Raw genomic sequence first — 12,677 nt, forward strand, 5'->3', positions numbered from 1 at the left:
AGGGGAGGGAGGTGTCAGAGATGGTCCAGGTAAATTTAAGGTCAGGGTGGAATGTGTTGGTGAAGTTGATGAATTGCTCAACCTCGGGAGCACGAGGTGGCGCCAATGCAGTCATCAATGTAGCGGAGGAAGAGGTGGGGAGTGGTGCCGGTGTAATTACGGAAGATCAACTGTTCTACGTAGCCAACAAAGAGACAAGCATAGCTGGGGCCCATACATGTGCCCATGGCTACCCCTTTGGTCTGGAGGAAGTGGGAGGATTCGAAGGAGAAATTGTTAAGGGTAAGGACCAGTTCGGCCAAACGAATGAGAGTGTTGGTGGAAGGGTACTGTTGGGGACATCTGGAGAGGAAAAAACGGAGGGCTTGAACCCATCTAACCTACACTCTTCCATTTTCATCCAGATGTCTATCCAATGAAATGTGTGCTTGTTGTGTGTATTTCTTCACTATACAATCAAGTTTGTTTTATTTTATAGAAAGAAAACAGTATGGTGTTGTTCTCTTGGTACAAATGAACTATTCACCTTTCTCTCTCTGTGCTAGTCATCCTGGACTGGATCATAACACTTATGTATATTGAGGTTTGCCTGAAAGTGGAGACATTTCTTTGCAGGTTGAAGCAGCTGCAGACCAAAGGTAAGCATTGCTAATTATATCACTTACTCCATAATCAATTCTCGGGTGTAGGTTTGCTCGCTGAGCTGTAGGTTTGATATCCAGATGTTTCATTACCTGGCTAGGTAACATCATCAGTGGCGACCTCCAAGTGAAGCGAAGCTGTTGTCTCCTGCTTTCTATTTATATGTTTGTCCTGGATGGGGTTCCTGGTGATGTCTTTTCTTGAGGGGTTGATAGATGGTATCCACATTACATTACTTACAGTGTGGAAATAGGCCTTTCGGCCCAACAAGTTCACACCAACGCGCAACCGACCCAGACTCATTCCCCTACATTTATCCCTTAACCTAACACTACGGGCAATTTAGTGGGCCAATTCACTAACCTGCACATTTTTGGACTGTGGGAGGAAACCGGAGCACCCGGAGGAAACCCACGCAGACACAGGGAGAATGTGCAAACTCCACACAGTCAGTCGCCTGAGGCGGGAATTGAACCCGAGTCTCTGGCGCTGTGAGGCAGCAGTGCTAACCACTGTACCACCATGCCGATCTATGTGTTTGTTTATGACATTGTGGTTGGAGTGCCAGGCCTCTAGGAATTCTCTGGCATGTCCCAGGATAGATGTGTCGTCCCAGTCAAAATGGTGGTTTTTTTCCATCCGTGTGTAGGGCTACGAGGGAGAGAGGGTTGTGCCTTTTTGTGGCTAGCTGGTTTTCGTGTATCCTGGTGGCTAACTTTCTTCCTGTTTGTCCTATGTAGTGTTTGTGGCAGTCCTTGCATGGAATTTTGTAGACGACGTTGGTTTCCATGGGTTGTACTGGGTCTTTTAAGTTTGTTAGTTTTTGTTTGAGAGTGTTGGTGGGTTTGTGTGCTATTAGGATTCTGAGGGGTCTTAGTAGTCTGGCTGTCATTTCTGAAACTTCTTTGATGTATGGTAAGGTGGTTAGGGTTTCTGGCTGTGTTTGGTCTGCTTGTCGTGGTTTGTTCTTGAGGAATCTGCGCACTGTATTTTTTGAGTATCCGTTCTTCTTGAAAACGTTGTATAGGTGGTTCTCCTCTGTTTTCCCAATACAACCCATGGACAAAACCAATGTTGTCTACAAAATTCCATGAAAGGACTACCACAAACACTACGTAGGACAAACAGGAAGAAAGTTAGCCACCAGGATACATGAACACCAGCTAGCCACAAAAAGATACAACCCTCTCTCCCTCGTAGCCCTGTACACGGATGAAAAATACCACCATTTCGACTGGGACAATACATCTATCCTGGGGCATGCCAGACAATTCCTAGAGGCCTGGCACTCCAACCACAATGCCATAAACAAACATATAGATCGGCACGGTTGCACAGTGGTTAGCACTACTGCCTCACAGTGCCAGAGACCCGGGTTCAATTCCCGCCTCAGGCGACTGACTGTGTGGAGTTTGCACATTCTCCCTGTGTCTGCGTGGGTTTCCTCCGGTTTCCTCCCACAGACCAAAAATGTGCAGGTTAGGTGAATTGGCCATGCTAAATTGCCTGTAGTGTTAGGTTAAGGGATAAATGTAGGGGAATGAGTCTGGGTTGGTTGCACGTTGGTGTGGACTTGTTGGGCGGAAGGGCCTGTTACCACACTGTAAGTAATGTAATGTAGATACCATCTATCAACCCCTCAGGAAACAAACAGGAAATAACATCACTCGGAACCCCATCCAGGACAAATATATAAATAGAAAGCAGGAGACAACAGCTTCGCTTCGCTTGGAGGTCGCCACTGGTGATGTTACCTAGCCAGGTAATGAAATGTCTGGATATCGAACCTACACCCTAAACCTCAACCTGAGCTACAAACCTTGCAATGATCAATTCTTTTAAACACTGACAGTTTCCAGAATCAAGGTGATTGAAACCTCTCTAAGGCTGTAATAAGAATCACTGTTTTTAAAAGCCTTGCTTCTTCCATCAGTTTAGACAAGTTCAATAGAGTGGAGATGAATGAATGGGCATGAAGGTGCTATGTCTTGGGTTGGAGGGTGTAAGAGCAGGTGGAAGGGCATAGCTTGGCATGGAGGGTGTGAGGGGTGTAAAGAGGGATTGGATGAGTGCATGAGGTGGCATGGATGGGGCAATGAGATGTGTGGATGTACTGAGGAGATATAAAGGTAAAGGCTGGAGCTCTATGTTTTGTTGTACAATCATTCTTATAACTGGGACTTTTAAATAGCCAACCTCAGCACCTGGTCACCTCCATTGCAACACCTGAATTCTTTCCAGGAATGGTGGATCTGAATCCTGGTATTGGCCTTTATTCCTTTCAAATTGAAGTTTCACGTTGTGTTGCACTTTTTCCTGAGGCAGCCTCTCTGAACTAGGCAATCTCCTGGCTCCTATTATCTGCTGTGAAATTGAATATCCAGCCCACGATGTGGAAAGCTGCAAGGTCACATTAGAGGCTGACAACAGACTTTTTTGGCTGATTAAGAATAATAGTTTCTCTTTATCATTACCTCTCTTCAATAATTTCCATTGTGTAGCTGGACAGATTAAGCAACAGCTTCCAACATGTATAAATATTTTCTTATTACACATAAAAAGGAACTATTGAGTAAAATGTTCAGCTAACCAAGAAAAGCTTCAGCAGTATGCTTTGAAATATGACTGAATCCATTTTCAGTACTCCAATAAAACCATTATCTTTAATTTCATGTTTGTTCTTCATTGGTGTAGCGAAAAAGGCCTGACCCTGGTGATTTTTCCTTCTCTCTGTGTGATTCTTTCCAATATTTCTTTCTGTAGAAAACTAGCTGCAGTCAGCAGTTTACAGTAATATATTGAGGGTAACCAGGTCTGTGTCCTTTAATCCTTTAATCTACCATTTATTCCACAGGGGAGAAAGCCAAATACTTCATGAGAGCTGCGGTCGCTAGTGAATGATCGAGACCTTGCTCCCAGGTGCAATAAATTTCTGATCGAATGATACCACGAGGGAACAATACATTTTATTTGATCTGTGAAATTAAATTAAAGCAGTGCAACACGTTATTTAACAGTTTCCTTCTGTACGATTAGTGAATAACTGTGTGTTGACCAGGCAGTGTGTGATGTATCTACAAAAATAAGTATTTTATTTGAACAAGTGTGGTGATTGCAAAGATGTTATGCATGAATTTGGAAATGTAAAATCCTTCACATTTACATCACGTAACAAGAAATACTGGTGTGAAATTGTAGCGGGAATGTCTTGGTTCAACTATAAGAAGTATATGACTTCACAGACAGATTAAGGATTGTACAACATGTGGTGGTCTACGTGAAGTTTTAAATGATTCATTCATGGAATGTGAGCTTCATGAATAGGCAAATATCACCAATTGCTGGTTACCATGAGAAGTTGCCAGTGATCTGCTTTCTGGAACCTCTGTGGTCCATTGCTGTTGGTAGACACACAGTGCTGTTCAGGACGGAGTTCCAGAATTTTCACCTTGCAAGACTGAAGGAACAATGATGTATTTCCAAATCTGATTGGTGAGTGACTGAGAGGGGAACTTGCTGATAGTGGTGTTTCCATATATTTTCTTGCCCGTGTCCTTTCAAATTGTAGATGTCATAGATTTGGAAGGTGCTGATTAAGGAGTCTTGGTGAGATTGTGCAGCATGTCTTGTAGATGAAGAATAGCAGGGCCACAGTGTGTCATTGGTGGAGGAAATAAATGTTTATGGATGTGGTGTCAATCAAATGGGCTCTTTTGAACGAGATAGTCTCAAACTGCTTGGGTATTGTTGGAGCTGCTCTCCTCCAGGAGAAAGTAAGGTCTGCAGATGCTGGAGATCAAAGTTGAAACTTTATTGCTGGAACAGCACAGCAGGTCAGGCAGCATCCAGGGAACAGGAGATTCGACGTTTCGGGCACAGGCCCTTCTTCAGGAATGAAGAAGGGCCTGTGCCCGAAACGTTGAATCTCCTGTTCCCTGGATGCTGCCTGACCTGCTGTGCTGTTCCAGCAATAAAGTTTCAACGCTGCTCTCCTCCAAGCAAGTAGGGAGTATTCCATCACATTCCTAATTTGTGCCTTGGAAAGATAGTAGACAGTGTTTGGTGAGTCCCATAGGTAAGTTGTTCATAGCAAGACACCTCGTTGCTGACTTGCTCTGACGGCCACAGGAATTATATGCTAGTCCAGTTCTACCTCTGTTCAATGGAAACCCCAGGATGTTGATTGTAAGGGACTTGGCGATGGTAATGCCATTGAATGTCAAAGGTAATAGTTAGAGGTGGTGATAGTCTTTGCCCGGGCCTTCTGTGTACAAATGTTATTTGCTCCGTGTCAGCCCCAAGTCTGAATCTGCAGATGTTGCTACAACCTGACCAGTACCTGAGGAAACACAAATGGTGCTGAACACTTTGTAATCGTCAGCGAACATCCCCATTTCTGAACTTATGATGAACGTAGGTCATTGACGAAGCAGTTGAGGATGGTTATGCCTCAAGGCTTTCATAGACCTGAGATGACTGATCTCGAATAACTATAACCAACGTTCTTTAGACCATAACCATTTGAAAATCTTTACCTTGATTCCCGCTGGCTCGAGTTTTGCAGGGTTGCTTGAAGCCACGCTCAATTCAATATGGTCTTGATGTCAAGGGTAATCACTCTTAATTCACCTCTGGATTGAGCTGTTTTTCCAAGTATGAATAAAGGCTGTAATGTGGTCAAGAATTAAGTGATCCTGAGAGGATCTTGAACTGAACATCAGTCAAAACATTATTATTAATCAAGTGCTGCTTGATAACATCATTGAATACTTCTTCTGTCACATTACTAATGATCAAGAGTGTATTGGTGGTAATTCACAGGGTTGGATTTGCCCTCTTTGTTCTTTTGTGTACAGGTACTGGCATAGCTTATCTGGGAGCAGTCGAGAGTGTGGTGCTGGAAAAGCACAGCAGGTCAGGCAGCATCTGAGGAGCAGGAAAATCAACATTTCAGGCAAATGCCTTGCATCATGAATGAGGCTGGGAGCCTTGGGGGTGTAGAGATAAATGGGAGGTGGTGTGACTGGGGGGTGCTGTATCTGTTGCTCCCAATGCAGTCTCCTCTACATTGGGGAGACAGGACGCCTACTCACAGACCATTTCAGAGAACATCTCCAGGACACCCCCACCAACCAAACCCACTGCCCCGTGGCCGAACACTTCAATTCCCCCTCCCAGTCCGCCGAGGACATACAGGTCCTCGGCCGCCTCCATTGCCACTCCCTAACCACCCAATGCCTGGAGGAAGAACATCTCATCTTCCACCCCGGGACTCTCCAACCCAATGGCATCAAAGTGGATTTCACCACTTTCCTCATTTTCCCTCCCCCCACCTTATCCCAGTTCCAAACTTCCAGTATTTATCTCTCCACCCCAGAGGCTTCCAGCTTCATTCCTAATTAAGGGCCTTTGCCCAAAACATCAATTCCCCTGCTCCCTGGATGCTGCCTGACCTGCTGTGCTTTTCCAGTACCACACTCTCAACTCTAACTTCTAGCATCTGCAGTCCTCACTTTCACCTTATTTGGACACAGGCCAGGTATTCAGTAGAATTTTTAGAACATTGTCAAGATGCATAGCTTTCATAGTACCAAATACCTACAGCTATTCTTTATTGTGTAGAGTGAATTGAATTGGCTTAGTACTGGCATCTGTGATGCTGGGGGCCTTTGGAGGAGGCTGAGATTGATCAAGCAAAAACAGCACTTCTGGCTAAAGATTGTTGCAAATGCTTCAGCCTTATCTTTTCTACTGATGTGCAGGGGATAGGAATTGAAGATAGGAATATTTGTGGTTTTAGTTGTTCCTCTAGTGAATTGTTTAGTTGTCCATCACCATTCATGACTGCATGTGGGAGAACCTCAGAGCTTAGATCTGATCAATCGGTTGAGAAATTGTTTAGGCCTATCTATCTCTTGGGTAAAAACAATGACTGCAGATGCTGGAAACCAGATTCTGGATTAGTGGTGCTGGAAGAGCACAGCAGTTCAGGCAGCATCCAAGTAGCTTTGAAATCGAGTTTCGGGCAAAATCCCTTCATCAGGAATAAAGGCAGAGAGCCTAAAGCGTGGAGAGATCTATCTCTTAAGCTGTTTCGAGAAAAAAAACCTGCAGTTGCTGGAATTCAAGGCAGGCAAGCAGGAGGCTGGCAGAATACAGCAAGCTAGGCAGCATCAGGAGGTAAAGAAGTCAACGTTTTGGGTATTTGCAAATAGCCTGTGCTGTGGCTCCACCGGGTCGATACCTCATTTATAGGTATGCCTTGTGCTGCTCCTGGCAAGCCCTCCTGCACTGGACCCCTGGCTTAATGGTAATGGTGGCTGGAGTGTATGTTGGGCATGGGGTTGCAGATTATATTATAGCTGGATGAGGTTAAGGAGAAAACTTGTATTGTCTCCTACTTTTAAGTGACAAAATTATAATTTACATTTAAAATGTTACCTCTTTTGGGAAAAAGGGGACAAGTTTGTAGTATATTGGAACACATTTTAATGCACTATCGTTGCTTATCAATCAAACTTTGATTTTTAAAATTTTCTCCAAATTTTATAAATGTTATTTTATGACCCCTTGATTATAAATCTGTCAATCGAGTCCCACTATTGTCAGAGTCATACCACATGTTAAATTTGTTTTTCAAGGTATGCCTACAATTCTAATTTACCTAACTTTCAGACCAAGGGTTGATGGAAATCTGTGACCAGGTTTCAGTACTGAACAAAAATGAATGCTTATTATAAATGATTAGACTATTGTTACAAGTAAACAGATATAAATCATTGGCATGTAAACCTAAACCTCTAATCTCATGAAATTCCCCATTTCACACACCGAGAGATAAACAAACAGAGGAAATAGATTCCAGGCAGAGGTAAAGAAAATTGGAAAGTTGATCAGTCATCTTTTCTTCCTGATTCCAATGCTGAGATGCTACTATTTCTGTGCTCAGGCCCTTGGCATTTGTCTTTCTCTGGAAACATTTACTGGTTGGTAAGAGGTGCTGAGCCATTCGGGAAACGTCTTCTATTTATCATTTCAAAAGTCACAGTTTATAATTACTGCTACAGACAAGGTAACTTGTTCTCCCCAATTTTAAACTGTGTCTTTTCCTGCAGAGAACAAGCACCTTCTGCCGCGGTGAACAACTACACATTTCTGCGTCTTTTCCCTCTCTCTGTGCCTGGGTCTCTGTAACTTGTTTTTAGTTCTGACCTGCTCAGTTAGCAGAGAGTCATAAAGTATTATTTGTAAACAACTCCTTGCTCCCAGTTGTCCGTACATTGCAGGAACCCATAGCTGAAACAGAAACCAAAATACCAAGCTTTTTCATCAGATTTCAAATTCCTTGCTGTGAAATTATACAGCTATCCTGGTAAATCCCTGTTTTTTAAAAACAATTGTTTCTTCTTGCAATTCCCAGTTTTAAAATGCATAAAAATTAAAAGGAATGGTTCTCACACTTGCAAGAAATGCTTATCCACTAACTTTGTTTGAAAATCTTTTCCAGCCTGAGCCTTTTTAGAGAATTACTTTCACTCCCTTTATAATTGGACTTCACATAAATGTTTTATGGAATGATATGGTAAATGTATCACTGTGTTTTAGTGTTTTATTGATATGATCTTCTTACATTCCATTTATTGCATTGATTGCACTTTTTCATGTATACTATAAAATATCAATTTAAAGTGTACTTAAAAGCAGGAGTTATGAGGTTAAGTTCTCTGGGATTTTGAGTTTATGAAAGTTAATTTCTGCTATGCATGGAAATGTAAATCTGCTTTGAAACTGTTTGACATGTATAACTATCGCTGGAGCATAATTTCTCAATACAAGTTATAGTTTTTAATTAAGAATTTGTTTTCACCTCAAACCTGAAATCATGCAGATAAAATTAGAAATTACTGTTCACAATAATGGTGAATAAACACTCAGCTCTTTCAGATAATGTTCACATTGATCATACCAAGAATGCCTGGGACCACAATTTACCTACTTGGCCAGACAATAGGATTGTTCACTATATTCAGATTCTCTTGGGTCAGAGTGATCTAACCACCAATGTCAGGTGCCATTGAAGGCTATATAAAAACAGATGGCTGAAGTTTACGATATTTTGGCAAAATAATATTTTAGATGATTTTCATGGAATGTTTCTTTCTATGAGGACTCGTGAGTCTTCTCATATTTGTCTCATTAACAGCCTACATCCTGCTGTGGTGCTCCTCTGAAAGCCCAATTCTTCCACTTTTTGTTGCTGGAAGTATGCGCCATTGCTGGAATAACACAAGATAGTCCGGGATCCCTGGCACTGATGTTATCTTTAAAAGACTGTTGTGTACTTGGCAAAGTACTGTTAACCTGGAGCTGCCCTGCGTGGTCCATGACATTTCCCCCGAACATGGGGAGCCATCCTCTACTCCCCCAGGGCCAACAAAGGACCCCACAAAATAAGACCCCAGCAACCTGGTTGAAGATCTCCACCTGGCTCCATGCAGTTTCAGCTTTCTGGAGGAACACCCAACTTTGGTCAATGTCAATGACTTTCTCCACCCTACCATGGTGAGTGACATCAACTTCACTCTGCCATCTCGCATTTTCATTACTGCATGCCACACATGTTAAGGCTGTACAGGACATTGGTTAGGCCACCATTGGAATTCTGTTTTCCCTGCTTAGAGGATTCTGGGTAATCCAAGATGGAGGACGGGAAAAATTTCTGGCTGTAAGAGCTGCTCCTTTTTTTGAGATATTTTAGGTGTTGGAGGTGATTTCCTCGAATTCCAGGAGCAGCAATTACTATTTTATATGCTGTTGCATTGTTTTGGAACTTTGGGAAAAAAAAGCCAAAAGAACAGCAGTTTAAAAGGGAGAAGAGAGAGACACAGACACAGACACAGACACAGACACAGACAGACAGACAGACAGACAGAGACGGAGACAGAGACAGAGACCCTGCACAGTTACCGCCTTTGCTGTTTGAATTTGTGTATTGCTGGGACATCGGAGTGCATCTGGGAAAATTAACAAACAGTGAAATTCACAACTAATCTTGGAGGAACTATTGGGCGAAATTTACAGCACAGAATCAGATAAGTTAATCGTTGTTTTAAGTCTGTCCAAGAGAAAGGCTGCAGTAGTGGGTACAGTGGATTCTTTCTTGATTATATGTTTTTGGAGATAAGTCTCTTGATTAAACTTAAAATATAAGCCATAGTTATTAATTTAACCTGGAGCAGTGTTTGTAGAGGAATAAGGCGGTGTTATTTTCTGGGTATGTAGATTGTGAAGGAGCAAAAATGGCCTTTGCAATGATATGTACTTCTTGTCAGATGTGGAAGTTTAAAGAGAGTTTAAGGGTTACTGTGGATTATATCTGCCATCAATGCTGTTGGATGCAAATTTTATCAGATCAAGTGGATCGGTTGGAGAGACAAATAGAAACGATGAGGAATTTGCAACAGCAACAGTATGTGATGGACAGCAGTTATAGAAAGGGGGGAAAGTCTCAGATACAATCACATACATGGGTTAACTCCAGGAAGGATAAGAAAGGTAGAGCAGGAGTCTTTTGTGGATATACCCATTTCAAACAGGTATGTTGTTTTGGAAAATGTAAGGGGTGATAGATTCTCAGGGGAACATAGCACAAACAGCCAAGTTTCTGGTATTGAGACTGGCTCTAATGCAACGAGGGGTACATCGGCTTCCAATAAATCAATTGTGTTAGAGGATTCTGTAGTCCGAGGTACAGACACGTTTCTGTGGACAGCAGAGAAAAAGCAGAATGGTGTGTTGTTTCCCTGGTGCCAGGGTGAAGGATGTCTCAGAGAGGGTGCAGAATGTTCTCACGGGGGAGAGGGGCCAGCAGGAGGTCATTGTCCACATTGGAACCAATGACATTGGAAGGGAAAAGGTTGAGACTCTGAAGAGAGATTACAGAGAGTTAGGTAGAAATTTAAAAAGGAGGTCCACAAGGGTAGCAATATCTGGATTATTCCCAGTGCTATGAGCTAGTGAGGGCAGGAACAGGAGGATAGAACAGATGAATGCATGGCTGAGGAGCTGGTGTATCGGAGAAGGATTCACCATTGGATCATTGGAATCTCTTTTGGGGTAGAAGTGACCTGTACAAGAAGGACAGATTGTACCTAAATTGGAAGGGGACTAATATACTGGCAGGGAAATTTGCGAGCACTGCTTGAGAGGATTTAAACTAGTAAGGTGGGATGGGTGGGACCCAGGGAGATAGTGAGGAAAGAGATCGATCTGAGACGGGTACAGCTGAGAACAGAAGTGAGTCAACTGGTCAGGGCAGGCAGGGACAAGGTAGGACTAATAAATTAAACTGCATTTATTTCAATGCAAGGGGCCTCACACGAAAGGCAGATGAACTCAGGGCATGGTTAGGAATATGGGACTGGGATATCCTAGCAATTACGGAAACATGGCTCAGGGATGGGCAGGACTGGCAGCTTTATGTTCCAGGATACAAATGCTACAGGAAGTATAGGAAGGGAGGCAAGAGAGAAGGGGGAGTGGCATATTTGATAAGGGATAGCATTACAGCTGTGCTGAGGGAGGATATTCCTGGAAATACGTCCAGGGAAATTATTTGGGTGGAACTGAGAAATAAGAAAGGGATGATCACCTTATTAGGATTGTATTATAGACCCCCCAGTAGTCAGAGGGAAATTGAGAAACAAACTTGTAAGGAGATCTCAGCTATCTGTAAGAATAATAGGGTAGTTAACTGCCATAGTGTTAAAGGTTTAGATTAGATTACCTACAGTGTGGAAACAGGCCCTTCGGCCCAACAAGTCCACACCGACCCTCCGAAGAGCAACCCACCCAGACCCATTCCCTTATATTTACCTCTGACTAATGCACCTAACACTACAGGCAATTTAGCATGGCCAATTCACTTGACCTGCACATCTTTGGATTGTAGGAGGAAACCGGAACTCCCAGAGGAAACCCACGCAGACACGGGGAGAATGTGCAAACTCCACACAGACAGTCGCCCGAGGCTGGAATTGAACCTGGGACCCTGGCACTGTGAGGCAGCAGTGCTAACCACTGAACCACTGTGTACAAGACAATTTTCTGATTCAGTATGTGGATGTACCTACTAGAGAAGGTGCAAAACTTGACCTACTCTTGGGAAATAAGGCAGGGCAGGTGACTGAGGTGTCAGTGGGGGAGCACTTTGGGGCCAGCAACCATAATTCTATTCGTTTTAAAATAGTGATGGAAAAGGATAGACCAGATCTAAAAGTTGAAGTTCTAAATTGGAGAAAGGCCAATTTTGACGGTATTAGGCAAGAACTTTCAAAAGCTGATTAGAGGCAGATGTTCGTAGGTAAAGGGACGGCTGGAAAATGGGAAGCCTTCAGAAATGAGATAACAAGAACCCAGAGAAAGTATATTCCTGTCAGGGTGAATGGGAAGGTGGTAGGTATAGGGAATGCTGGATGACTAAAGAAATTGAGGGTTTGGTTAAGAAAAAGAAGGAAGCATATGTAAGGTATCGACAGGATAGATCGAGTGAATCCTTAGAAGAGTATAAAGAAAGTAGCAGAATACTTAAGAGGGAAATCAGGAGGGCAAAACGGGGACATGAGATAGCTTTGGCAAATAGAATTAAGGAGAATACAAAGGCGTTTTACAAATATATTAAGGACAAAAGGGTAACTAGGGAGAGAATAGGGCCCCTCAAAAATCAGCAAGGCGGCCTTTGTGTGGAGCCACAGAAAATGGGGGAGATACTAAATGAATATTTAGTATCAGTATTTACTGTGGAAAAGGATATGGAAGATATAGACTGTAGGGAAATAGATGGTGACATCTTGCAAAATGTCCAGATTACAGAGAAGGAAGTGCTGGAAGTCTTGAAACAGTTAAAGGTGAATAAATCCCCAGGACTTGATCAGGTGTATCCGAGAACTCTGTGGGAAGCTAGAGAAGTGATTGCTGAGATATTTGTATCATCGATAGTCACAGGTGAGGTGCCAGAAGACTGGAAGTTGGCAAAC

This window comes from Chiloscyllium plagiosum, chromosome 32, assembly GCF_004010195.1.
Source record: "Chiloscyllium plagiosum isolate BGI_BamShark_2017 chromosome 32, ASM401019v2, whole genome shotgun sequence".
NCBI classification, from domain to species: domain Eukaryota; kingdom Metazoa; phylum Chordata; class Chondrichthyes; order Orectolobiformes; family Hemiscylliidae; genus Chiloscyllium; species Chiloscyllium plagiosum.